We start from the raw sequence: 26,220 nt of genomic DNA, 5'->3' as shown, positions 1-26,220 counted from the left end.
GCAGAGGCCCCCATGCAAGTCCTGGAAGCCTATGGAAGAGACTAATCTAGCAGAGGCCCCATGCCAAGTCCTAGAATCCTATGGAAGAGACTTCTCATCCAGCAGAGGCCCCATGCCAAGTCCTGGAAGCCTATGGAAGAGACTTCATCTAGCAAGAGGGCCCCATGCCAAGTCCTGAAGCCTATGGAAGAGACTTCATCCTAGCAGAGGCCCCCATGCCAAGTCCTGGAAGCCTATGGAAGAGACTTCATCTAGCAGAGGCCCCCGGCATGCCAAGTCCTGGAAGCCTATGGAAGAGACTTCTCATCCAGCAGAGGCCCCCATGCCAAGTCCTGGAAGCCTATGGAAGAGACTTCTCATCTAGCAGAGGCCCCATGCCAAGTCCTGGAAGCCTATGGAAGAGACTTCATCTAGCAGAGGCCCCCATGCCAAGGTCCTGGAAGCCTAGGAAGAGACTTCATCTAGCAGCGGCCCCATGCCAAGTCCTGGAAGCCTATGGAATGAGACTTCATCTAGCAGAGGCCCCATGCCAAATCCTGGAAGCCTATGGAAGAGACTTCATCTAGCAGAGGCCCCATGCCAAGTCCTGGAAGTTTAAGAAAGACACTTCATCTAGAAGATATCTAAGTTAACTCTTGTAAACCGAAGAACGACGCTCATCTAGTGACTAAAACTGAAGAAAAACCTTCATCTAGCAGATATCTAAGCTGACTCGTGGAAGCTGATGAAAGACACTTCATCTAGCAAAGATCCAAGCTAACTTGTGGAGCCAAAGGAAGACACTTCATCTAGGAGAGGCCCCATGCTAACTCCTGGAAACTGACAAAAGATGCCTCATCTAAGAGACCCCTTATGTCAACATTTGTAAACTGGAAAGGATGCTTCATCTAGCAGAGATCCAAGCCAACTCCTAGAAGCTGAAAGAAAGATGCTCCATATAGCAGACCCCGCCCCCGTGTAAAGTTTAGAAGCTGAACGAAAGACATTCTATATAGCAAACCCCTAAGTCAAGTCCTGGAAACTTGAGGAGAAGACACTTCATAGAGATCCAAGACCTCTATGAAGAAAGAAATTCCACCTGGCAGATATCCAAGCCACCTATCCTAGAAACTGAAGAAAGATACTTCATCCAGTGGAGATACAAGCCTACTCCTAGAAGCTGACGAAACACACTTTAACTATAAGAGGCCTCATGCCAACTCTTGTTAGCCGAAGAACAAACGCTTCATCCTAGCTCTTGGAAGCTGAAGAAAGAAGCTACATCTGGTTAAGGTCCTATGCTAACTCAACTCCTGGAATGGTAGGAGGACACTTTTTCTAGCAGAGAACAAAGCCAAGAAGCATAAGTAAAACTATATGCCTAATCAAGGTCCCACGATAACTCCTGGAAGGTGAAGGACACTTCACACAGTAGTAGTTCAAGCAAAAGCGAAGATGCTACGTCTAGTGGAAGCCACATATCTGTCTTAGAAGGAGAAAATTATTACATTTAGCAGAATAAAATTTTAGTTCTTCCAAAATTTTCTCTCCTCAGGACCTTTTATCTTCCTTCTCTCTCCAGCTGCTGCCATTTCAGAAGGCCGAACTGCAGTTTATGTAAACAACTTCACTTTCACACAAGACAAAGGATGATTTACAACAACTGAAATCCCTAGAGCAATTGAGGAAGGTCCAGCATTTATAGGCATTACGTTTTCACACCTTCCCTCATTTTTTTTTTTTTTTTTTTTTAGTCCTTAGCTGAATAGAGGGATGAAAAACATTACAGTCTCTCCTATAGGAGAAACTCCTCTGCTCACACAAGGACTCCAAAAATTTTGATAGGGAAGGTGAGCCGTTAATGCTGAATAAAAGCTAGACTTTCATCAGTTAGTGTAGGGAAAGGATTTCAGTTGTTAGTTACGTAACTATCAATCCTTTGTCTTGTCTTGCAGTTTGGGCTTTGGATGAGGCAGCAATGCTGGGAAGAGGGGCAAGGCAGATGGGACATGGCAGACACGAAAATTCTTCTTCCACAACTTGTGGTGCAGTCTCTCCTAGTAGAAGCTGATACCACTTTGACTGCAGAAGAACCACTAAATTCTTCAGAGCAGCTCGGACCCAATGTCAGTAGTGCTGTTAACTACCTTGTTTTTCATTCTGAACATGGTTGGAGCAGCAATGCATAGCATTGGTTGGGTGATAATAGGCAGCTGCTCATATTAAACAGAGTACCACTCTTGACAAGCAGTACACACCACCAATCTAGTACATGTGCAGGAACGATACTAAGGCGAAGATTTGTAAACTTATGAAAAATACAAATTATGTTTCATAACAAGTTAAAGTTTCATACAAAAATTAAAGTTTCATACAAAAGTAATGTTTAAATATACTTTAGGTACCTTGAAAAGTTACTTGATCAACAATGAGAACTTGAAAATTTAACCATTAGACAGGTTAGAACCTAAATTAAATTTTTAGGACAAGGCGACAAAAGACTTACCCTGAAGCAAGTACCCTTCCTCGGACAGAATGTTTTCGCCACCTTTTTATACAGTTGATCTAATCCTCGTTTTACTTTCCTTCCATGGATACTCTCTAATGATGATGGAGGAGAAGAAGAAACTTAATTTTACTATCTTAGAAACCGAAATAAACTGAATATAATTAATAATACTAATTTGTGAAATTCCAGGTTCAGGTTTTTAAAATACAAAATGCAAACATTTTGGTTTGCTGAGGATTTAGTAGTAGTAATTTAACACACAAAAGATAAGCTTTAGTGCCAGTGGTGTATCCTGGTTATGATGGAAGTAAGGAGATCAGCAAGGGTTACAAGACTATAGTCCACATATACTAATTTTTCCTACCACACTTAAAGCTGTGACAACACCATTAAACTGGCAGCCAAAAATGACAATGTCGAAAATTGCATTTTTCCTAACTATACAAACCTGAGGTCCTTTAACAATAGGAAGGTAACTAGCGGCAGCTGGGACGGTCGTAAGCTTCGAACAAGGGGAGAACGGTAGTTAACTGCTTGTCCGATCGTGCGCGCGCCCGCGCGCGCCCGAGAGGTGAAAGAATCACTTTTGCTTTAGGCCCATGCAAAAAGTTGCAGAGTGAGGGGTGGCATGAGTGGGACTATATGTAAAGGACCTCAGGTTTGTATAGTTAGGAAAAAATGCAATTTTCGACAAATTGTCATTTGTTCCGATACGTAATACAAACCCTCGGTCCTTTAACAATAGGAAGACTCACTTCTTGGTGGGAGGAATCTGAGTCTTTTTGGTGAACAGACTGGTGTTCGTCCACCCTTTGGGAGTGCCTCCCTGGTCGTAAGAGCAAGGGAGGGATCCAAACCTCTGTCCGATTGATCGGGGTGTGCACCGCAGGATCAATGGTCAGACCTCTGGGCCAAGTACTAAGAGAGAGGCAAGCGATCTCTTGTACCAGCAAGCAAGAACTGTCCCTGTTGCAAGAGACAATCAATTAAAATGATGGGTTTGTCTCAATTTGGCATCCACTTCCTCCCCCTTGTTGGAGGAAGTGGTGGATATTTACTCCTATCCCTACTGAAAGGGATAGGATGGTGCTCTATTGATGTTAGCTCACCTGCATCCTCCCGTCCTTACCCAGCAGGGTGACGACCGTGTCCCTCTACCCAAAGGTAGAGGGAAGAAAAAGATGGGAAGAGGAGCCAGTCACACTCGGGTCATTCCTCATCCATTCTTACGGTCACACCAGGACTCGATGCTGTTCAGCCTGCGAGGGTCTGGGTTAACTACACAACGTGTTGAGCAACCACCACGGTTCCCAAGGAAAAAGATCCAAGGAACTGTGGGCAATATCCTGAAGGTAAGAAAGGAGGTGCATGCGGTCCGGTTGGACCAGGCGCCTGCCTTCATTACCTGCGCCACGGAGAAGTTCTTGCGGAACGCGAGAGAATGATGAAGAGGCGTCCACAACTCATCCTGGTGTCGAGTTTCTTCAGACAGCTCCGTCGCACCTTCACAGGACAAAGCAGCATAGCCTTCGTATTGGAGGCGGTGACGTCCATTAGGGAGGGTATTGTGAAGGACTCGAACCAATCGTCAGTTACCGAAGGGTTCTGAGTCTTCGCTACGAAGATCGGTACGAAATCGAGCGTCACAAATCCCCATCCCTTTGTGCTTGACTTCTCAAGAGAAGTCATGCAGTTACCTAAGACGAAACGAAGGGAATAGTCGTATGACCTATCCCTCTTCTCGACTTTGGTTATGTACAGTACTCATACTGACAAGCTATTAAGACGAAGTAATGATTGCTCTGGAACAACCGAACTAAGTCCACAGCATAGTTCGTAACTGACTCGGACGCTCTGACAGCTGCCGACTGACTGGTTCGGAATCAGTAGAGGCAAGTTGTCCAAGCATCCGGGTAAGTCACGTGACCTTCGCCCTTTAAAGAGTTATGCTGAGAGACCAAAACAAATAAAATATTTGTTAGTCACCGATGCCGGACGGCGCGGCGATGATTCTCTTAATGCATAAGCTCAAAAGGCGAAAGTCAATTGCCTTCAAAAAGACCCAGAGGTCCCTGATGGCAAGAAAAAATCTCATATGACGTTGAATCTCAGCTTAAGGAGAAACAACACTATGTGACGTTGAGACGAAGGTAGGCAATGAATGCAAAACCTACGTCTTCCAGCTGAATCGAGAGAAGGAATCTCAAGATTCTAAACCTGTGCTTACAAATGACTGAAAACGCTAACCGCCATTTCATTGCTGTCCGTTGTGCAATGAAAGCGGGGCGTTCTTCAGTAATGAAACACAGGGGAGAGCCGCTTGAAGAACTGCTTCTCATGGGCTGAACGTTTGGAAGTAGAGCTGGCAGGTGTGGGAGTAGGCGATGTCTTTCAATACATCTGCTAATCCGGGGTGAACAATGAACAATTGTACACCTCCGATACAAGATATTTTGAGGACAAACTCAGATTCCGCAAAAATCATTTGCATTATCGGGATACGATGCAGCAAGAGACTATTACAGAATTCTGTTACCGTGCGGTAAACAGAAAGATGAGAGTCGAATAGATATCTCTGTTTAAAATTCTCGCAAAATAAGACGAGACGATGAATACTAGCGTTTCTCAGCAGTAGATGGTCATTCATGTATGCGAGAATCCCCGTTAATCAGAGATTTAAGTCCGTGATTGTTGGGCAGAGATACGGTTGTTATTCAATCAAAGCAGTGAGAAAGACATAAACAACCGTCTAATCTCAAAGCGGCAGCTGATACTGAAATGCCTCGGGCAATTCAATACGCAGTAGCTGTCGCTGACTCGTCATCCTGAGTTTGCCAAGTAATCCTTTCCCACGAAGGAATGCGTTCGGCTAGAACCACCGAGCATAAAAAGATATGCTCGAGCAATTATATTTAAGCGAAACGAATTTCGGTAAATATAAAAGCTAAAATGGTGTTTGTTGTACAACACCATAAGTATATAAAATTGAAACTGGAAACTCCTGGAGGTTGCAGGCAAACCCGGGTTTGCAGTTCAATTAGAATACTTTTCGTCTAAGTCGCAATCCGTAGAATAACCAGGATATGCGCCTACCCCTCGGACATTCAACTGCTTAGTAGAATCATGTCGCGAGGTTAATATACGTAGTATATTTGTAGGATTCTGAACAACGATCTCCATCCTAAATTCTTTCCTTCAAGAAAACAAAATAAGGATTGGAGATCGACCACCTTCGTTCTCTATTAAAAAGAGTGAAGGAGAAGTCTTCCTCGAAGGAAAGCTTCAATGGTGAACAGAATACTAAGACGATAGTTCCAGCCAAACTGGATATTCCCGTCCGTTCTTCTCTATTCCAGGTTGGTCGCCTACTGTGAGATAGTCTTCTTTCAGCAGCAGTCTTCTTCCTAATGCTAGAAATTCCAGGAATTCGAGCATAGGCGAGGTTCCCGATTATCGTGTAACATATCGGGGATTCTCGTCTCGCTCACTTTGGACCGTGGTCTCGCCTAAGTGTTTGGAGATCGTAAGAAACTCTAAACACTCTGAATGCGCTAGAAATTCCGTAGAATTCTAAGCAGTCTGCGAAACCCCCACGAATTCGTCAAACGATATCAGCTGGTGGTCCTCTCGATTCCCGTAGAAATCGAGAATGGGGCATGATCCCTCCTCAACGACCGGGGCTTATCGTCAGGTAGGACCCGAAGGTCCCCCCTGGTAGCGCAGTCCCCAACGTGGGATCCTACAGAGAAATCTCTGTAGGATCCTTCCCCTTTCCCTCGTAGCCGTAAGGAGAGAGGGAATGGAGGAGGGAATTGGATACTCGCTCGCCTTCCCAGTGGAACTAGCAGTTGGAGAAGAGTAGGAGCAGTCATCGCCTTGCGGCGATGGCCTCTCAGAGTCTGGGAAAACGTATCGTCAGGAGAAAACAAAAACGTTTTTCCCGAGGAGGGTTACGAACTCACTGTAGGTAAGGGTCTGCCGCCACTGTGAACGTCGTCTGGGTGGGGCTGATCGACACCTGACAGGAGAGAGCCGATACCGTCCTCCGACTCATTCCAGTCCTCGTCGAGGTCGAAACCTCTCAGGAGGACCGAAGGAGTATTTAAATACGGTGTCCGAAGACACGTAGAAACGCCGCTGTCGCAGTAGAGGAGGTGGAAGTAGCTTGATCGACCGGCCAGAACTGAGAGAGCCTTCTTGTCCGGAGACGAGAGACTCTGGTTCAAGACAGAATCGGTAAGCTCCGATCGCGGCATACCCACCGTCGGTTTGGGTTCCCTCTCGGGCCCCAAAACGACTCGAGCAGAGACATGGGCTCTGCTGGTGGGAGCGGCGATCCTTCCCCCCGGTCGTGGTGCTGACGAATCAGTGCAATAACCTGGGTAAAGTTACTCTGAATCTCGGAAGTTACAGCGTCTTGAGGAGTAGGACCGTCCAGTCCCTCCAACAAGAGCAGCTCCCAGGAACGTCCTCCTTCAGAGAAGGACCAGCAACAGATCCCTGACGGTTGCCTCCAATCACTTGCGCGTGACGTCCTGGTTGGTCCTAAGACCAACCTGGCACGTGCGGCGTCGTGACGGGATCGTGAGCGGCGCATCTCTCACGATCACTCCTATATACCTAGCTCTTCCTGGCGTATGCCGAGGAAGTTGAAGGTATCGGAGAGACAGAACTGACGCTACCCCCTCTCCCCCTGACGGTCGCCTCCAATCACTTGCGCGTACGTCCTGGTTGGTCCTAAGACCATACGTGGCACGTGCGGCGTCGTGACGGGATCGTGAGCGGCGCACCTCTCACGATCACTCCTAGCTACCTCGCTCTTCCCGGTGTTAGCCCGAGGAAGTTGAAGGTAGATGGAGGAAGACAGACCTGACGCAACCCCCCCCAGCTCGCTGGCAGGACCAGCGTTACGTGGGGGGCTGCAGCCGATCACCAACCCGCGGTGGGGATCGATCTGCAGGCCTGGCCGTGCCGCTCACCTGTGGCGAGCGGCTCGACTGAGCACGTCGACCCCGGTCCCGTGCGTCAGACGAGCTGCTGCTGGTCACCGTATCCGCCCGGTCCCTGTGGGAGCGGCGGTCAGGTGACCTGCCGAGCTCGCTTTCGCCGTGAGACCGGTGAGCGTCCTCGCGGCACGCCAAACCGCTGGTTACCAGCCTAGGCTGGTACCTTGTCGGTCGAGGGGACCATGGGGGACCTCTTCCCAGCCTCAACCCGTTGGCCGGTCAGAGACCGTCACGTCCCACCCGAGGTACCGGCTGGTCGCTGCGAGAGGCGGCGCTGGCTGCGAGAGTCACCTGAGCGGCTCTCGACAGTCTTCTGCTCCGTGCCTCGGTCATGACGCTGAGCGACCACTCAGGCGTCTTAACTTTGGCTGCACGGTCACCCGAAGGAGATCGTACACTCGGAACTTCTCGCGGACGAGAAACCGAGCCGTACCTGGCTTCGCAGCAGAGCTGCCAAGACCAGGCGAGGGTGTACCAGCGGTAGCCAGCACACCCTTGGTCCCCGTCTTCTTCTTCTTCTCAGAAGGGGAGACGGGCCCCGTTCCCGAAGGAACAGGAGGACCAGCAGAAGAACCCCCCCGTCACACCGGAATGTGACGAGCCCTTCGAAGTTCCCGAAGGAGTCTTCTTAGGGGGAAACAAAAACCCGGTTACCAGCTGGTCGCTGCGAGGAGCGGCCGCTGGCCTGGCGAGAGTCACCTGAGCGGTTCTCGCCACCTTCTGCTCCGTGCCGTGGTCTTGGCGCCGAGCGAACTCTGGCGCCAAAACTTTGGCTGCACGGTCTCCCGAGGGAGAGCGTACACTCGGGATCTCCCGCGAACGAGAGACCGAGCCGGAACCTGCGTAGCGGCATCGCCGCTAGCACCAGGCGAGGAAGTACCAGAGCTAACCGATACTCCTCTGGTCCCGTCCTATCTCTTCCTTACGGAAGGGGAGACGGGCCCCGCTCCCGAAGGAGCAGGAGGACCAGCAGAAGGACCCCCCGTCCCACCGAGGTGGGACGGGCCCTTAGAAGTTCCCGAAGGAGACTTCTTAGGGGGGGAGGCAGCCTTCTTCTTCTTCGGCTTATGGGCCTTAGAAGTCGAAGGGGAAGAGGCAGCAACAGACGAGACGAAGATGACACCTTCCTCTTCTTCGTCAGCTCACGCAGGACAGTCGTCAGGTCCTCCATCCAGGCCGGAGTCGGGCCTATTGCCGAAGCAACACGGCCCGACTGCACCTGTCCGGAAGGACCTGGGACTGGGGAAGACACACCATGGGCAGGACCAGCATGGACAGGCGCAGGAACCAGGAGCGACGGAACAGAACCAGCTCAGGAGCGGCAGGAACAGCGGCAGCGGGTAAACACAGAAGGGACAGCCCAAGCCAGTAGCGGGAACCACATCAGCGACAGGTACGGCAGGCCCAGCCATCGCCTCGTAGAATCATCGGCAGCCAGCGTGGTAACTGGCGGCCGGTCCAGGGGGCGAGCTGCTGGAACAGCGGAAGTCTGGGGCAGGCAACACGAAGAAAAACACAGGCGGCGGCGGCATACCCCTCCTCGGTACGGCGGCGACCGGCTAGAAGCGGCAGACGGCGTCACCGACACAGCATGGGGAGTGTAGACCAGCGGGGGGAAGCAGCTCAAAGCGGCCGTGAAGGTTGTAGTGGAGACCACTCCAAGGTCACCGCCCCAGACCTCGCTAGACTCTGCAGCAGATCGTGGATGCTAGGCACGCCCTGCAGCCGCAGTGGTCCAATACCTGTCAACGGTCGTCTCCCACGGCTGTAGCACTGCGGTTAGCACAGACAGATTAGTAAGAGGGGTTCCCTCACGCACGGGGGGGGGAGACATGCCCCCACCCCGCAACGGAAGGAAGACCCCAAAACAAAATACGAGGAAGCTGAGCGGCAGGGGGCAGGAAGAAGCGAAGAATCGGATACCAAGGGAGTCGCGGGAGAGCTTTCCGACGACTTCCTGGCAGACCTTCGCTTCCCTACCCCCGCACGCAGTGAAAAGTAATATGAAAATGAAACAGAATACTGCACTTGCGATTCACTTCATAGAACTTAAAGAGGGAAAAATCAATTCCCGGTAAGAGCGGAAACTTGATCCATAATAATATGATGCTATCATAAATATATATGAAAATGAACAATACTGCACTTGCATTTTCACTTTCACAGCAATAAATCGTAAGGATTAATTCCCGGGTAAGAGCGGAAATTGATCCAAAATTAAATTTGATGCAATTAATAAATGAAAAAAAATGCAAAAGAAAACTGCATTGCGAATCCACCCTTTCATTGCATTCTATTCATACAAAATAAGAGGTCTCTTGCCGAGCGCAATCAAGCTCTCGGCAACGAACGCACAGGGCAAAAATATAATGAAAAAGAGTACTTACATCTTCCAATTACACACTTTCGCCCAAAATACATGACTCGGCGTGAGTGCGCCCGCCCTCGGCACCGAGACATAATTCAAGGGTTCAATTTCATGAAAAGAGCGGAAATCGCCGTCTCTACGGCGATAGCTCCATGTTGATTCATAATTAAGTAATGAAAATGAAAACAGTGTACTTACAGTTCATTTTCAAAGTCAAACCAAACCATTAGTAGAAAACACAATATAAACAAAGCATACGACGATGAAGCGGGCAGAGAGCGATGACGAACACGTCCTTCACACCCGCGGCCGAAAGCAAAAGTGATTCTTCACCTCTCGGGCGCGCGGGCGCGCGCACGATCGGACAAGCAGTTAACTACCGTTCTCCCCCTTGTTCGAAGCTTACGACCGTCCCAGCTGCCGCTAGTTACCTTCCTATTGTTAAAGGACCGAGGGTTTGTATTACGTATCGGAACAACTTTACATTCCACTATAAAATTACAAATTAGATTCAGAATATCTGAAAACAAATATGTATATCAGTTCAGAGTTTGTCATGACATCATCCTATTCACTTAAGGAAAGCATACTTACTTGATAACTTTTCTGAGCTCTTGTTTACTAAAAGCCAAACTGATATCCAACTTCTGATTCCTTCACACCACCAGCAACCTTTGCAGTAACGCCATCAAAGAACAACTGTCAATAAAGAGTATGTTGTAAAAAATAAATATTAACACAATACTACTCATCATAAATGATCTGGTTAGAATGGTACATTTTCAATAGCATAAAAACTGCATCATTTTACAATAAGCAAAACTCATCATACAAAAGGACATAAAATGAAGAGGATTACTGGACATCAACAGACAGTGAGATTATACTCTCTCTCTTAATAACTTTTACACTGGACCACTCTGCTTTTTAAGTCACTTTAGTACCCAAACCTGCCACAGTCTCTCCAAATTTACAGATCTGCTTTGATGACCAAGACCACGATTAAATCATTTTGGTCACTGCAGAGCAAGCTGTTTTGTCCAGAGCCACTCCATTACCAGATTGCTGCTCAGTGACCAAAATCATAATTTGATTCTCTTCAGTCTCCATGATCAGTCCACTTCAATGAATGGAACCACAGCCAATGCAGACTTGATGGCCAATTTCATTTCAAAATCATATATTCTCCATCAAAGGTTCGTTCATGGTTACTAAGCGCTCACTCACAAACACAGTTGCGGCCACACTCACTATACACTGTTATGACATGCAAAGCTGTATTTCCTTGATTACTTTTATTTAGTTTAACTTACTTGTTGGTTATTTCAACATGTTTATTTAATTCATGTCTCTTATCCCTTTTCTGCAACAATAGTAAGATACCTTCAAACTCCGGCGTCTCTTCTTCTTCTCTAAAGAATAGAGACCCTGGGAGAGCTCATGCCTGACACCAGAAAAGGACGTTCAGTAACCCCCCTCCCCCGGCCCCCCAACTTTGCAATCCTTCTGATCATTAATATTATTATTATACCCCGCCCCCTCACCCCCCCCAAAAAAAAAAAAAAAAAAAAACACGGTTGTTGTAGAAAGAGCCTTCTATAGACTAGATGTGGCCGATTCGGTTTTTATAAAGTTGGCATCACGAACGCGAAGCTAAACTTAATGTATAAGTATTGGTAATGATACTAAGACGCTTCCAATGATTTGTCTAATAAAATAACTTTCAGTAACAGATCGTTCGTCCTCCATTTTTCTTTTGATACTTCTGACACTTACATCTGTGTTGATTGAAAATCATGATGAAAACTAATTTGATAATACCGAGTCGAAACGTATGATTATACGTGGTCTATATATCGTATTTCTTCATGAGCAGGTTATGCCTGTTCCCACCACGTTTATCAATCTTCGTATAACTTTTTTTTATTATTGTTTTAGATGAAAGTATTTAATGTAGTGATTTAACACCCAATTTAGAACCAACTTCTTTGTAATGATGCGTTGGAATTTGGAGCTAATAGATGTAACATCGTTATTTTTGACCGAGCCTCTCGTAAAAATATGGTAGGTACTATATGTATTTTCGCACATAAGAATGGAAAAACGATTTTCAGTTATAATCGTCATTAAACAATAATGCATTCAGTTTTGTAATCCTAAACAGCTATTTTAAAAGAAATATATTTAGTTAATTCGTAGTTTTTTCCCCAGTATTCAGTGTTCGGTCATATGGCTTCATTAATTAGGCCCACATCAAATTATGAATTCGGGTTAGGTATAGGGTTCATAGAAAAAAATAATAAAAAACTCATTTTCTAGGAATGGATATTCGAAAAACTGACATGCTAAAGTTGATATTCTCTGAAATAAATTAAACCAAAAAGCTTACTCAGGACTATACAGATTCTCAGAGCCCTGGAGACTTCATCTTTTTGTTTATAGTCATTTGCTTTTATTGATTTTTTTAAAGGATAAAGTTAAATAAATCTTCTATAACAGCCAGCCAGCAGTCAATGAATAACAGACCTTTCTTACCCTTTTCATGAAAACTTTTGAGAAACGTTTAAATAGTATATTTGCACATTGAAAAATGTTTTAATCATATTATCCCTATGAATAATAATATGATACAGTATCCCATGTAGGTACATAATTTTTTCAGACTGGTATAATGCAGAGCAATCCTCTCCAATGTACTACCTCGTCATAGCTCTGATCTTTACTTAAAATCTCTGTAGATTTAAGTTGCATTCCTCACCTGTATAATTTTACGGTTTCCTTTTTCATTATCCAAATCGATCAGGAACAAAAATTAAATAAACCTTCGGTCAAATACTCGAGGAAAATAGCCATTTTTAAACTTATAAACTCATATTTAATTGAATCTAGACGAAATTTAAGTTAAGAAGCGACTATTGTGAGAATTTCAGAAGTATAGGATTTAAAAATAAGCTTAAAATCTCACAGTTACGAGTTCATAGACTAAAAAAAAATTAATGTTTATAGGCGCTATGAGGTAAAATAAGAGAGAGCAGTTAAAAAGAGGTCCCCTTTTATGTTACTACTACTACCACTAGTCTTCCTTCAACTGACATTCGGATTTTGACACTGCGTGACAGGTAGATACCGTAGTTACTTACTAATTTGTGGTAGTTTCAAATTGCCGGCTTTTTTAGTGAGTCGTATTGCAGAGTTATTTATTTTAGAGTTGAAAAAATACCGGTGACTATTTAATAGATGCATTTAAGATGTGTTTATTGATAAATGGGTAGTCTAGGTAGCCCAGTATACTACTATTAAAACCGAATACCTAGCCCTATAGGAGTATCTAGGCTAGTAAGTATATAGGTACCTACTAGCTAGCCTAGGTAGTTCTCAAGCCTATGGACTTCGCTTGGTATGACTAACCTGCTTTCATATACTTTAGACACAAGATACACCAAATAGGTATTATGATTCCCTCTTGGTTGGCAGAGAATAGGCTAGCCTCATAAACTATAGTAGTAGGTAGTACCAATCTATGGTGAGGCTTTGGGCGTGTCTAAAAGCGAAAACACGCGTTGCCATATCTTCAAGCTCTTTGTAGAGGCGGCCAAAGTCAAAGCTCTGTATTTCTCACTAATCACCCAAGGGAAACATTACCCTTAGGTCTTAACCTCTGTCCTCTACAGATATTACCCTCCTTTAAGAGTCTTGTGAAAGGGGAATGCCCACTCGAATTGTCTGAGAAGGTTCGCTGGTATAAGTTTATTTTTCCTTTATTCAGGTAGTGTGTATTGGCATTAAAAACTTCAGATATGAAACAGTTCTTTTTATTCTTCAATTAAACCAATATTTATTAACAATCTAGCTACATGAGAGAAAAATAAAGGGAAATAATTGATATGATAAATTTCATACATTAATCCATTTCTTATTTTAGAAACATTCAAGTAATAAATAAAGTATATCCAATAAATAAGAACGATAATGATACACTTAATTTAACCTCGTGATGCATGCATTGACAATGGTTTTCAAAGAGAACAGTACAGAACAGCGTAAAAAGACGAGAGAGAGAGGGATGCTTTAAGAGGACTCCTCATCAAATTTCTCAATTTATAGAAAAGTTCAGATAACAGACATCTTTTAAGCATTTAATCACACTCATGTTTGAGCGCCAACTATATTTACATCCGCTAATCCTTACCTTCACCATAAAGGAGCCCAGCTTATAAGATTTGACCATTCTTAAGAGATTTAACGAAGGGTATATTGTTCTTGACTGACAGATACAGATTTCGATACTTGACCTGAGAATCCAGATTGTAGATGTGGCAACATGTTTGCCACGTTTCTCAAATATGATATTGAAAAACTTAAGAATGTCGATCATTAACAACTGTTTACATAAAAACCATGATTAGCAAATACTTCAGAGTAATTCCCTTGGGTGATTAGTAAGAAATATAGAGCTTTGACCTTTGCCGCCTCTACAAAGAACTTGAAGATATGGCAACGCGTGTTTTCGCTTTTAGACAGGCCCAAACCCTCACCATAGATTGGTACTACTATAGGAGGAATAACCTTTAATAACTACCTAAGTCATAACACCTTACAATGACATAGCTATCCAGAACTAGCATAGGCTAAAGCCCCCTAGTCTAAATCATACAGGCCTAGTAGGAACACCATGACCCCTTGACCTTAGGTTCCCAATGGGATCTTCCATGTTGTTAGAATTAGGGTAAAACACTGCTGTGCGACCAGGCAACCACTTGTACGGTAGCACAACCACTTTCCCAAAAAACTATAGCATTTCCAGTAACCTAAGTTAGACGTCGGTCACAAGCCAGCCTCCGTGGAAGCAACACCTCGGACCTCTACTTTCCTCTCAAAGATGTGTTTTCTCCTAGTAAGAAATTAAGGCCATAATTTCCGATTGAAACAGAAGTTTACCTAGTGAAAGTCTAAGCCCATGTGCAGTGCTAACTTACCTCCATGACGCTTTCAAAATGTTTTACTTAAAAACTCCTTACGTGTAGAAGATTGATGCCATCTTGATGTTTGTGGAGTCACTTGCGTAAACGAACTTCCCATTTCCTGTTCTAAATTGGAACACCACTTGTACCCAAAGACGCTGGTACCCTTTCTTCACAACAGTCTCAAACAATGATGCTGTTTATGCTTGCGACCCTGGAAGCCTGGTGATGTTAAAACTAAGCAGACTGTCTTCCAGTGACGATGCTAATTAAAACTACATCTAGATGATTAAAAAAAAAATACAAATTAAGGAATTTTGGTACAGGAAGTGGCAATTACAGGGAGGGGCCCTACCCTAATCTTTGCTAACTTTGATGGCAGGGCTTCCATCCTCAAGTGAAAATACCATAGCCACTTTTAAAAGTTAACATGGTTACATGTAGACCCCCATCTACATCAGTTGAGGTTTTTGTGGAGGTCACAGTTCATATTTTACTTAGGTTTATACTGGATTGATCCTTGTCTCAATCTGTTGAGGAGGTAGGGTTGCCTCAGTGATTGCCCGCTTTGTCATAAAGCTTTCCTTGACACATAGGCTTAGATATCCTGATACGTACATTTAAATAACCTTGTAGATAATATATCCAGTTACATTTAAATAACCTTGTAGATAATATATCCAGTTACATTTAAATAACCTTGTAGATAGTATATCCAGTTACATTTAGATAGTCTTGTAGTTAGTATTTATGCTGCATTTGTGGCTAAAATTTTAAGCTACTTTTAGTGGATTATAGGGATCTGTTAATGTTGACTAAGGATTCCTTTCACTGGCAAGGAAACTATAATCGTGGTGTAGAATCTAATTACATTTTTAAAAGTGATTAATGAAAAGCCAGGCGGCATATCCACTAAAGCATTTGGACATTTGCTTAATTTTTAAATGACCTGCATTGTGGGTCCATTGCAACTTTGAAAACATTGTGGTAATTGAAATTTGAAATAACATCATGGCTATTGACATAACTATTTTATTTCAGATTGACGTTCCTTAGCATCTTCAAAACGAAACCAGTTAATGTCAAAGAATGGTACAATCAATAGGAATAACCAAGGACAATGTTGACACCTGGAAGTTGTTTCTTAAGGATTCTGTCAAATTTGTTGATATGTACCGAAGCCTTCTGGATCCTATGATGTTAGTAAGTAAAGCAGAACTGTTTATTACCATTTGTTTTAAAATTTAAATATTTTAAATCACAATCATTTTATTAAATTTAGATTGCATTATCTGGTATATTGGAACCTTTCCTTTTTTTTCCTTAAGGATACCATGTTTACCAGGTATGTATAGTAGAAGTCTGATCATTTGGCAACTGATTCTTCTGAAAACCTGGTTATTCAGTATGTTGGAATCTTTAAACTATGTGGACCTTGATACAGGGTGCTGCAACAACACTAGATGGGATTCAGTGGGTACAAAGACTTATGTTTATTTGGTGGAATTTGAACGGGGGCCTAAATGATGTTATGGTACCAGTATATTTAATTAAATATGTTGATCACAGACCCATTTCTTAACCAATATTAGCCTACATTTTTGGTCTTCTTCAAATGCCTCAAACACTAGTCTTGTGTTTAATAGTTTAGCCTTAGTAGACCCCCAAAGAGGTCATCCAATAGCTATCATGCATCTTTCGTGCAAAGGTAGCTAAAATTCATCCATTCTGGCCAGAAAACCCCAGAGTGGTCTAAGAATCATGCAGAGTTGTGAGAGGTTAATAGTATGGCAAAGGTCATGGTTTAAATTGTGGTCAGACAATATATTTTAGTGAGATTACTGACAGGGAGGAATTTGTGTGCTTTTAGGGGAAGGCAGCTGAGTAGTTATAAGAATGTCTGCAGATTATTAGAGGTGTTCTACCCACCAACAAATGGTTATTCTTTTGTCTGCAAAACTTGAGAAGTGTCTGGGGGAATAAACCCTGTAAATTATAGGGTTAATAGATTGGTAGATTTATATGAAAAAAACTAGCTTTGTTATTAAAAACTAGGTTCCTAGGTCATGTGGAATGAACAAGGTAGAAGGCAAAACAAGAGTGTACTTGTTTCATAAGTTAACCCTGTAAAGTTAAATTTGATGTAGCATTACAGTATTAATGATGATGTGACTATTGTCGTTTTCATTATGTAAGCTTTATAGGTGGTGTAAAATGGTTGGATTATCAGATAGCACTTGCCCTACACAGTGTTAAAACTCTTAAGACAACTGATAAATGAGCATTAACCACAAGGAAACATCCTATATACACAGAGAATTTGTTATTGAAAGAAACTACTTGCGAATAATAGTATACTTTCACTTTATTTATGAACATTCCTTATATTTATATATAATTACATATTTTTGTACATGAACTTTCCTGTCAGATATATACTTAGCTATACGTCTCTGACGTCACGACAGAATTCAAAACTCGCGGCACACGCGACAGGTAGGTCAGGTGATCTACCTTACCCGCCGCTGGGTGGCGGATGTAAGAACCAATCTCCCTTTCCAGCCAGAATTTTTCTGTCGCCGGTGACGACTACACCTGTGGTTGTTACCTCCTGACAGCTTATTCATTTCTCGTTGCCGTGGATTTATTTGGACTGACTTTCGGTGAAGTACCTGATCTTGTTGGCTTGGCATACGCATTTGTGGATTGTTTTTTGGATATTGATTTGGATTTTTCTTTGATTTCGAGATGTCTGAGTTAGAGGTAAGAAATCTTCTATGTTTAGAGTGTGCGCTATGGATGAATGCAAGGTGAGACTACCAGAAAGCTACGGTAGACCTCAACACAGTTTGCTTTAAATGTAGAGGTAAAGAATGTTCTGTTTTGATAACCCGTGTAATGAGTGTGAGAAGTTGGATGAGGGTGAATGGAAGGCTCTTTCTTCCTACTTGAGGAAGTTAGAGAAAGACAGGGTGAGAAAGGCTTCTTCTAGGAGTTCTAGTAAGTCTCGTATTAGCGAGGTAGAAGAAAATCCTGTTGTAGCATTAGAATCTTCTCCAGTTTTCAGCTCCTGCGCCCTGCATCGACCTAAGGATACGACTACGGAAGTGGCAACCATGAGAGCCACGATCCTTAGCATGGAAAAGAAGATTCGTTCGTTGCAAGGTAAGAGTAGTGAAGGTGAATTGTGCCAGTGGGAACCCAGTGCAGTGGAGGGTGCGTCTGATCGGCTCCTTAATGCTTCCAGGCCTAGACCTCTTCAGACTCCCAGTCCCAGTGGAGGAGGAGGAAAGTTCAAAAAAGCCGGCACGGAAGGTTAGAGGGAGGAAACTCCCCACCGATCAGGCGTCCCCTCGGTAGATCCTGATGCTCGTACCCAGGCTGCCCTTGTTCGCGCGAAGAAGGAGGTATTGCGCCAATGCTTCTCTTCGTCTTCCTCACCTTCACCTAGAAGAGGATGGAGCGCCTCGGATCTTCACGACCGCTGAAGAGAGCCTGGAAGGCGCCTGGCTCCTTTCCTTCCAGCCCGGAAGTTTTTCCAGAAGAGCCGGAAGTAGAGATCAAGAAAACCCAGGAGGGAGCAGGAGTTCTCGCCTCATAGTAGGCTTCGAGCCTCTTCTCCGGTGGAGGATTTTACAAGATCTCCAGCTCGAATTCTTGCGGGACTGCAAGCGCAGATTTCGGCACTGGCGGGCTCCTTGGCAGGAGGAACGCGTCGGAAAGACGTCTCTCTCCCTGTCAAGAAGTCTAGGATTCCTTCACCTGTCTTACCGTCTCAGTCAGAGTCGGTTCTCTCTCCTTTATCAGCGGATGGAAGGAGGCGCTCTTCCTCAGCAGGCGCTTGTCGTCTTCCAGGTCGTCAATCACCCAAGAAGCTTTCTCCTGGTGACCTACATCTCTCCAGTAGGAAAAGGATCTAGCGACTAGTAGGCGTTCGTCTAAAGACAGGCGTACAGCCTCGTCCTCGCGCTCTTTTACGAAGATCCTTCATTCTCCGGATAAGAGAGCCTACTCTTTGATGGATTCGTCAAGAGACAGGATCTCGCCTTATGTTAGGCGCCACCTTGAGCCTAGTAGGCGCTACTCCCCAAGTAGACGCTCTCCCGCTCCCAAGCGTGTGGTGCGGATGGATAGGCGCTTTTCTCCTGATAGGCACTTTTCTCCTGATAAGCGCGGCTCTACTTTTAGCCGCTCGATTCAGGACAGGCGCGTAGAACCTGAAAGATATGTCTCTTCTGGGAGACTACCTTTTGAAGAGACACACAAGTCGGGAGCGAAGTTTGTGGAGCATGGTAGACGCCGGTCTCCTAGTAAGCGACCTTCTCCAGGCCTTCGCTCTCCTGTAAGTAGGCGCCAAGAGCCTAGTAGGCGTTCGCCTCATGGTAGGCGCAGCTCGCCTGGCAGCCGCTCTCCTTTGAGCAGGCGCATGGATCCTGAGAAGCGCCTTGAGCATAGTAGGCTCTCCTCTCCTAGCAGGCGCTCCCCCTTGGAAGCCCGGAATTCTAGGAGTAGGATTAAGGAGCAAAGAGCACGCACTCATCAGAGTAGGAAGGACTCATTCGAGAGGAGCTCTCCAGAAAACTTTGGCTTCCCCCTGATAGGCGCCAGTATACTACTAGACACTCTCGGACAGGCGCATTTCTTTAGAGAAAGGCTAACTGCACTCGTAAAGAAGCGGAGGGTTCTTCAGTGGATGAAGTTGAACCTTCAGAAGAGGATTTGGTGAAGGACTCGTCAGTTTCGTCCTACAAGATCCTTACAGATCTACTTCTTCAAGAGTTTTGGAGACTCCCTTACTCCCGTCGCTCCTCTGTCTCCTCTCTCTTTATTCTCGACTTCGGAAGAAGACGAAAGTTTCCTCTTGTGTGAGGATGAAGCCAACCATCTCAATGAAGAAGGCTTTGAGAGGTGTTGGTGATTGGCTGCTTTCTAAGGAAGAGAAAAAGGGGGAAAAACTGTGTTTTCTTTCCCATCCTTCCAAAGCTTACGGGCAGACTCGGATTTTGGTACGAGTCTGGAGAACCCTTAGGTCTGGGTCTTCCTTCATCGGCGGATGCGGACTTCTCTTCTCTGGTGGATGCAGCACGACGCTCGGCTCTTTTGTCGGCTAAAACGACCTGGGCTATGAACGAGCTTGACCACCTGCTGAAGGGAATGTTTAGAGTCTTGGAAGTCTTCAACTTCCTTGACTGGTCTTTGGGGGTCTTGGCTAAGAAGACTCAGAACCGGATGCTATTTCGCCAGAAGATCTAAAACAGTGTTCTAACGTGCATTGACAAAGCAGTTAGAGATGGATCGAGCGAAATAGCCTCCCTTCTTTGGAGCAGGGATCCTTAAGAAGAGATCAGTCTTCTGCTCTTTTCTGACGAAGTCTGTTTCGCTATGCCCAAAGAGCCTCTCTCCTGTATTCGCAGCTCTCGCCTCTGCTTTTTCCAAAGAAGATAATCCAGGACATCTCAGGATCTATCTCTGCGAAGGCGACTCAGGACATGCTCGCACAGTCGGCACGGAAGCCTAAGACCTCCTTCCAGACGAAGACTAAGAAGGAGACTCCAGCTAGACAGGAGCCCTTTCGAGGGGGGCCCCCTTCTAGAGCCTCTACCTCGAGAGGTAATAGACCTTTCAAGAGAGGTAGATCCTTCTCACGCTCTGTCAGAGCTAAGAAGTAGGGAAGTAGTCCTCCAAACACCAGTAGGTGCCAGACTTCTAAGATTCTCGGAAGCCTGGACAAAGAGAGGAGCGGACAACTGGTCCCTCTCTATAATAAGGAAAGGATATCTGATTCCTTTTACGGAAAGACCACCGTTGACAACGACTCGAGGGAGTTGGTGGCCAGGTACAGGGATCCCATCATGAGCCTTGCTTTAAACACAAGCAGTGGAACAAATGTTCGAGAAAGAGGCTATAGAGCTAGTGATGCGACCCTTGATCAGCGGGCTTTTACAACCGCCTTTTTCTAGTTCCAAAAGCCTCAGGAGGATGGAGACCGGTTCTGGATGTAAGCAGCCCTGAATTTCTTTGTAGAAAAGAGGAAGTTTCGCCATGGAGACGACATCCTCAGTGTTGGCGGATCTTCAGGACGCTTACTTCCATGTGCCTATCCATCCTTCGTCAAGGAAATACTCAGGTTCATGATGGGAGGAAGGATATTCCAGTTCAGGGCCTTGTGCTTCGGCCTTTCAATAGCCCCTCAGGTCTTTACAGGCCTAATGAAAAATGTAGCAAGATGGCTACATTTGGAGGAGTCAGAGTGTCCCTTTACTTGGACGACTGGCTGATCAGAGCCAAGTCTCAGGAAAGATGTTTGGAGGACCTACAAAAGACCCTTTTCATGGCAAGTTCTCTGGGACTTTTGGTGAACTTTCAAAAGTCTCAGTTGATCCCCAGTCAAGATCGTATCTATCTGGGGATTCGGATGGCTTCTCTGGATTTTCGGGCTTTTCCGTCTCCAGAACCCCGGATAGGCCCGCAGGGCAGAGAAAGTCAAAGCCTTCCAGAGAAAGAAGTATGCACAGCGAGGGAGTGATGAGTTTGTTAGGGACACTCTCCTCGTTGGAGCAATTCCTTTCTCTAGGAAGGTTGCACCTCAGACCTCTCCAGTTCTTTCTCCATCGAAACTGGAGGTGTCGTTCACAAAACTAGAGTTCTCCTTCGAGATTTCAAAGGAAATCAAGAAGGACCTCTCTTGGTGGGCCAACCCTCTCAAGTTTGCAGAGGGATGTCCCTTCACATTCCGAATCCCAACCAAGTGTTGTATTCCGACGCCTCGGAAACAGGTTGGGGAGCGACGCTCGGCTCAAGAGAAGTGTCAGGAACCTGGAACAAGGAACAGGTGACCTGGCACATCAACAAGAAGGAGCTGATGGTGGTTTGGCTAGCTTTGAAAGCTTTCGAGCCCCACGTCCTAGCTTCAACAGTTCAGATCAACTCGGACAACACCACGGCCCTGGCCTGGCTTAAACATCAGGAGCAAGGGGGGACTCACTCTTTCTCCCTGTACGAGACAGCAAAAGAACTTCTGCTTTGGGCAGAAAAAAGGAAGATTTGTCTCCTTACCAGGTTCGTACAGGGAGAAAAGAACGTCAGAGCAGACCTCCTAAGCAGGAAAGATCAAGTCCTGCCGGCAGAGTGGACTCTGCACGAAGAGATGTGCCAGGACCTGTGGAAGCTTTGGGGCAAACCTCATATAGACCTCTTCGCCACAGCCAAGAATATGAGGATAGCCAACTACTGCTCTCCGATATCGGACCCGAGGGCAGTGCGATAGACGCGTTCCTACTAGATTGGAAGGGTCTAGACACGTATGCTTTTCCTCCATTTCAAGATACTGGGAGAGACTCTAAAGAAATTTGCAGAATCGGAGGCAGCAAGGATGCGCTGGTAGCCCCGTTCTGGCCCGCACAAGTATGGTTACAGAGGTACTGGAATGGTTAGTAGATCTTCGAGAACATTACCACAGAGGATCGATCTGCTCAGACAACCCCACTTCGAGAGGTATCACAAAACCTCCCCGCTCTAGATCTGACTGGCTTCAGACTGTCAAAAGTTTGGTCAGAACGAGAGGCCTTTTCGGCAAGAGTTGCAACGGCTATCAGCAGCAGCAAGAAGGCCTTCTACCCTTAGAGTCTACCAATCGAAGTGGGACGTCTTTCGGCGATGGTGTAGGAACCATCACTTTTCCTCTTCCAGTACCTCTGTGACACAAATAGCAGACTTCTTACTTTTTTCCTTAGGGAAGAAAGAAATGGATTGGCGGTATCAACCATTAAAGGCTATCGTAGCATGCTATCTGCAGTGTTTAGGCACAGAAACTTAAACATTTCAGAAGATAAGGACCATTCATGATCTAATAAGATCGTTTGTGAAAACATCCAAGAAGGTTTCGCCAGGGGTTCCGAGTTGGAATCTGGATGTAGTGCTACGTTACCTGAGGTCCAATAAGTTCGAAGAACCGCCTCAGTTCTGCATCGTTTAGAGACCTCACGAAGAAGACAATTTTCCAATCCATGGCATTGGCTTCCGCAAAAAGGGTTAGTGAACTCCATGCACTAGAAGGAAATGTGGGATTCAGAGGAGATGCAGCTATCGTTCATTCCTTCCTTCGTTCTTAGCAAGAACGAGCCCCTCAAATCCTTGGCCTAGGAGCTTTGAAGTACAAGGATTGTCTGCATTAGTAGGCGAGGAAGCAGAGACGGTCTCTGCCCAGTAAGAAGTTTGAAATTCTATCACAGAGAAAGAAAAAACTTAAGGGCAATGATGTCAACCTTTGGTGCTCTGTAAGAGATCCAAGGAGGACACTTTCGAAGAATGCGCTTTCTTTCTTTATCAGAAGCCTGGTGAAAGAAGCGCATGCGATATGTGAGGAAAGTCAATACAAAGTCTTAAGGTCAAAGCTCATGAGGTAAGAGCTATTGCCACGTCATTGACTTTTAACAAAAACATATCCCTGAGTAATATTATGAAGGCAACATTCTGGCGTTGCAACTCAGTCTTTGCAAACCACTATCTGAGAGACGTCAAAAATTGTTACGTATGAAAAGTGCTTCGGGTTAGGCCCGTACGTATCGGCGGATTCGGTGCTGGGGCAGGGAGCTGAGACCATATCCTTAGTAGTATATATTTTTTCCCCTTGTTAGGTTGTAAGTTTTTGGTTGTTTGAAAGAACATGCGGGTAGGCATGTTTTTCATTTCGTAGTGCTAACAATGATTAGATTGTTAGGTGATCGGTGTATGTTTGAGCTCCTTGCAATGATAGTGGTTAGGTTCTGTATATAAGTGTGGGCGAATCCCCGTTGACAGATCCTGCTCGGATTCTATCAAGTAAGCGGACAACAACCAAATCCCTTTGATAGACCCAAAGAGTCTGTCAGCTGTAGGTCACGCCTCGCTGAAGCTCTTAAGGCAACGCAGACATCATGACAGTAAACTACGAAGTCTTCTTGCCTAAACAGGTAAGAACCAAGGTTGTTTTTACATCCTACAACTATGTTGTTTTCCCACTTTTTTCCATATTTATATTGCTTGTCTCTTTCCCTACCACCAAGGGTGTCAATCAGCTAAGTATATATCTGACAGGAAAGTTCATGTACAAAAATGTTATTGTTAGTATACAATAAGGTTTTGTACATACTTACCTGGCAGATATATACGATTGATGGCCCGCCCAGCCTCCCCCTCAGGAGACCGGTGGAAGGAAAAATTCTGGCTGGAAAGGGAGATTGGTTCTTACATCCGCCACCCAGCGGCGGGTAAGGTAGATCACTTGACCTACCTGTCGCGTGTGCCGCGAGTTTTGAATTCTGTCGTGACGTCAGAGACGTATAGCTAAGTATATATCGCCAGGTAAGTATGTACAAAACCTTATTGTATACTAACAATAACATTTTGCAGGATTTCTTCACGGAAGACTTGTGGAATCACATTAAACCAGGCTGGAGGGAAGCGCTGATTGGGTTAACTCCCTTCTCAGCTTGCAGATTTCTTATGTGATAACGTCAAAGGTTTGCAGACATATTTTCTCAAAACTTCATCTCTGTTGTCTTCATTATTCAAAAAAATTTTAGGTTTTTGACACAAACCCATGATTTTTATTTGACAAGTTTTGTGGCCTTCACAAAACTCTAAACAACAATTCCAAGGTAACAGCTGTAAAGATAGATGTTTACATGTGCATGCTGTAGGACCTTAGGTTTGAGATATTTGGAAAACCTCGCTTCTTGTGTGACTATCTCAGTGACAGCAAGGCACTAGACCTGATGCCATAATATGTGATGATGTTTCAAAGGGTTTTAATGCCACCAATTAGTGCTTTGTTGGTGAGTAATGCATTTTTGTCTCATTGTACACTGCATTTTTTATTTTACTGATCTGGTAAGTGTTTATGTTGTATCAGTGTTTCATTCATTCTTATATTTTTGTCCTTTGTCTGGCCAGTAAGTTACTGTTTAAATGATTCTCGGGTTAAACTACCCTAAAAAGTAAGTACACTCCTCTAGGTACATTTTGCTACTAATAATTATCTTTTAAAAAGAGTTCCATATTTTGACTGGTGGATCACATATAGACTACCCTAACAAGTCCAATCCTCAAGGTACAATTTTGCTAGTACTACTGTATTATCTTAGAGAGATTTTCATATTTCTGCCAGTGGGTATAATACCTATTTAAAACAAAAACTTGTATACCTTGAACATTAAGAAAGAAATGAGATCATTTGCATAACTTGTAAACTGTTATTTGACCATCATCAGAATTGCTGAACCTATGTAAACTAGCCACTTTTTATAGTTTTCTACCAATTATTCAATACATATATAAAATTTCACTTGAGTATGATTTTATAAAAAGAATATTCTGCTTTCTGTATATCCTATATTAATGTAAAATTTATTAGACTATTATATATCCTTGACTTTATGAATGCAATGTATTTCCCCCCTCTTTTTCAGTCCAGAAAAAGTTTGGCCCCTATCTCTTCAAGCTCTTCGCATATCGGCCTTTACGTACACTCTTCCGAGGAAGTCTGTAACAACAGATGCCTCATTTAAAGCATACCTGAAGAAGCACAAATTCAGCAGGATTTATCAAGTGAATATTCATCTGCACAACAAATTTCAAGCAGGGGTCTTTTTGCTCTAAAGCCAGCAACTCTGACACGACAAGGCAGAATGTAGTAAATGATAATTACGAGACTAATTTAAGCAAAAATCATCCTCTGCAGGAGACGGCGGTTGTATCCTGGGAAGAGGCCTTTTCTGAACTCAGCCCAAGTAAGATAATACTGTATTTAATTTTATTCATAATACTGCACACCTGCGTCATTAAATTTTTATTTCCTGTAATATTTGTTACACAACAAATCCATTACTTATGTGTAGCCATAGTGTGCCTGAAAGTTGCCTCAGATGCTTCAGTTTATCTTAAAAAGAAAAGGGCCATCAGCTGGTTACCACTTACATATGATAAGAGCCAATAAAAAGTTTCAGGTTTGTGGAGTTTTCCAGTAGATGGATTCTTCTAATTGTGAAAAGTTTTTGTATTTTACTTTCACTCCATTTTCTTTCTTTTAGCCCCATGTGCATAAATTCAATTTAGTGGTAACCGTGACTTACGCACAAAAGGTTTTGTACAAAAAATCATGGGTTAGGACCATCCTCCTTAGAAAGGCTTAAGTAAAAAATGCAGTACATACATATAAACACCATTTTTGAATTTTCTGGATTGTACAAGTGTCTGCCACTTCCACTTAAATTTGTGACTAGAGAGATCCCATTTTTGAGTTTGATTTTCCAACCTACTGGCTATGAAGATTTTAATTTTTTTCTAGTTTATTAAGAAATCCTTCTGTTCCAGAGACTGGGCAACACAAATTGTTTGCAGCAACGTTTTCCGAAGACA

At 44.4% G+C, this 26,220-nt stretch overlaps 1 pseudogene; it reads right to left on the bottom strand.

The window, feature by feature from the left end:
* Window positions 1-26,220, bottom strand: part of LOC135211848 (exocyst complex component 1-like) — a 94,213-nt pseudogene that overhangs the window by 6,347 nt on the left and 61,646 nt on the right.

The sequence above is a fragment of the Macrobrachium nipponense genome, chromosome 40 (genome assembly GCF_015104395.2).
Source record: "Macrobrachium nipponense isolate FS-2020 chromosome 40, ASM1510439v2, whole genome shotgun sequence".
Classification (NCBI taxonomy): Eukaryota; Metazoa; Arthropoda; class Malacostraca; order Decapoda; family Palaemonidae; genus Macrobrachium; species Macrobrachium nipponense.
The sequence above is the reverse complement of the archived record's forward strand: the minus strand, read 5'-3'. Positions and strand labels throughout refer to the sequence as shown.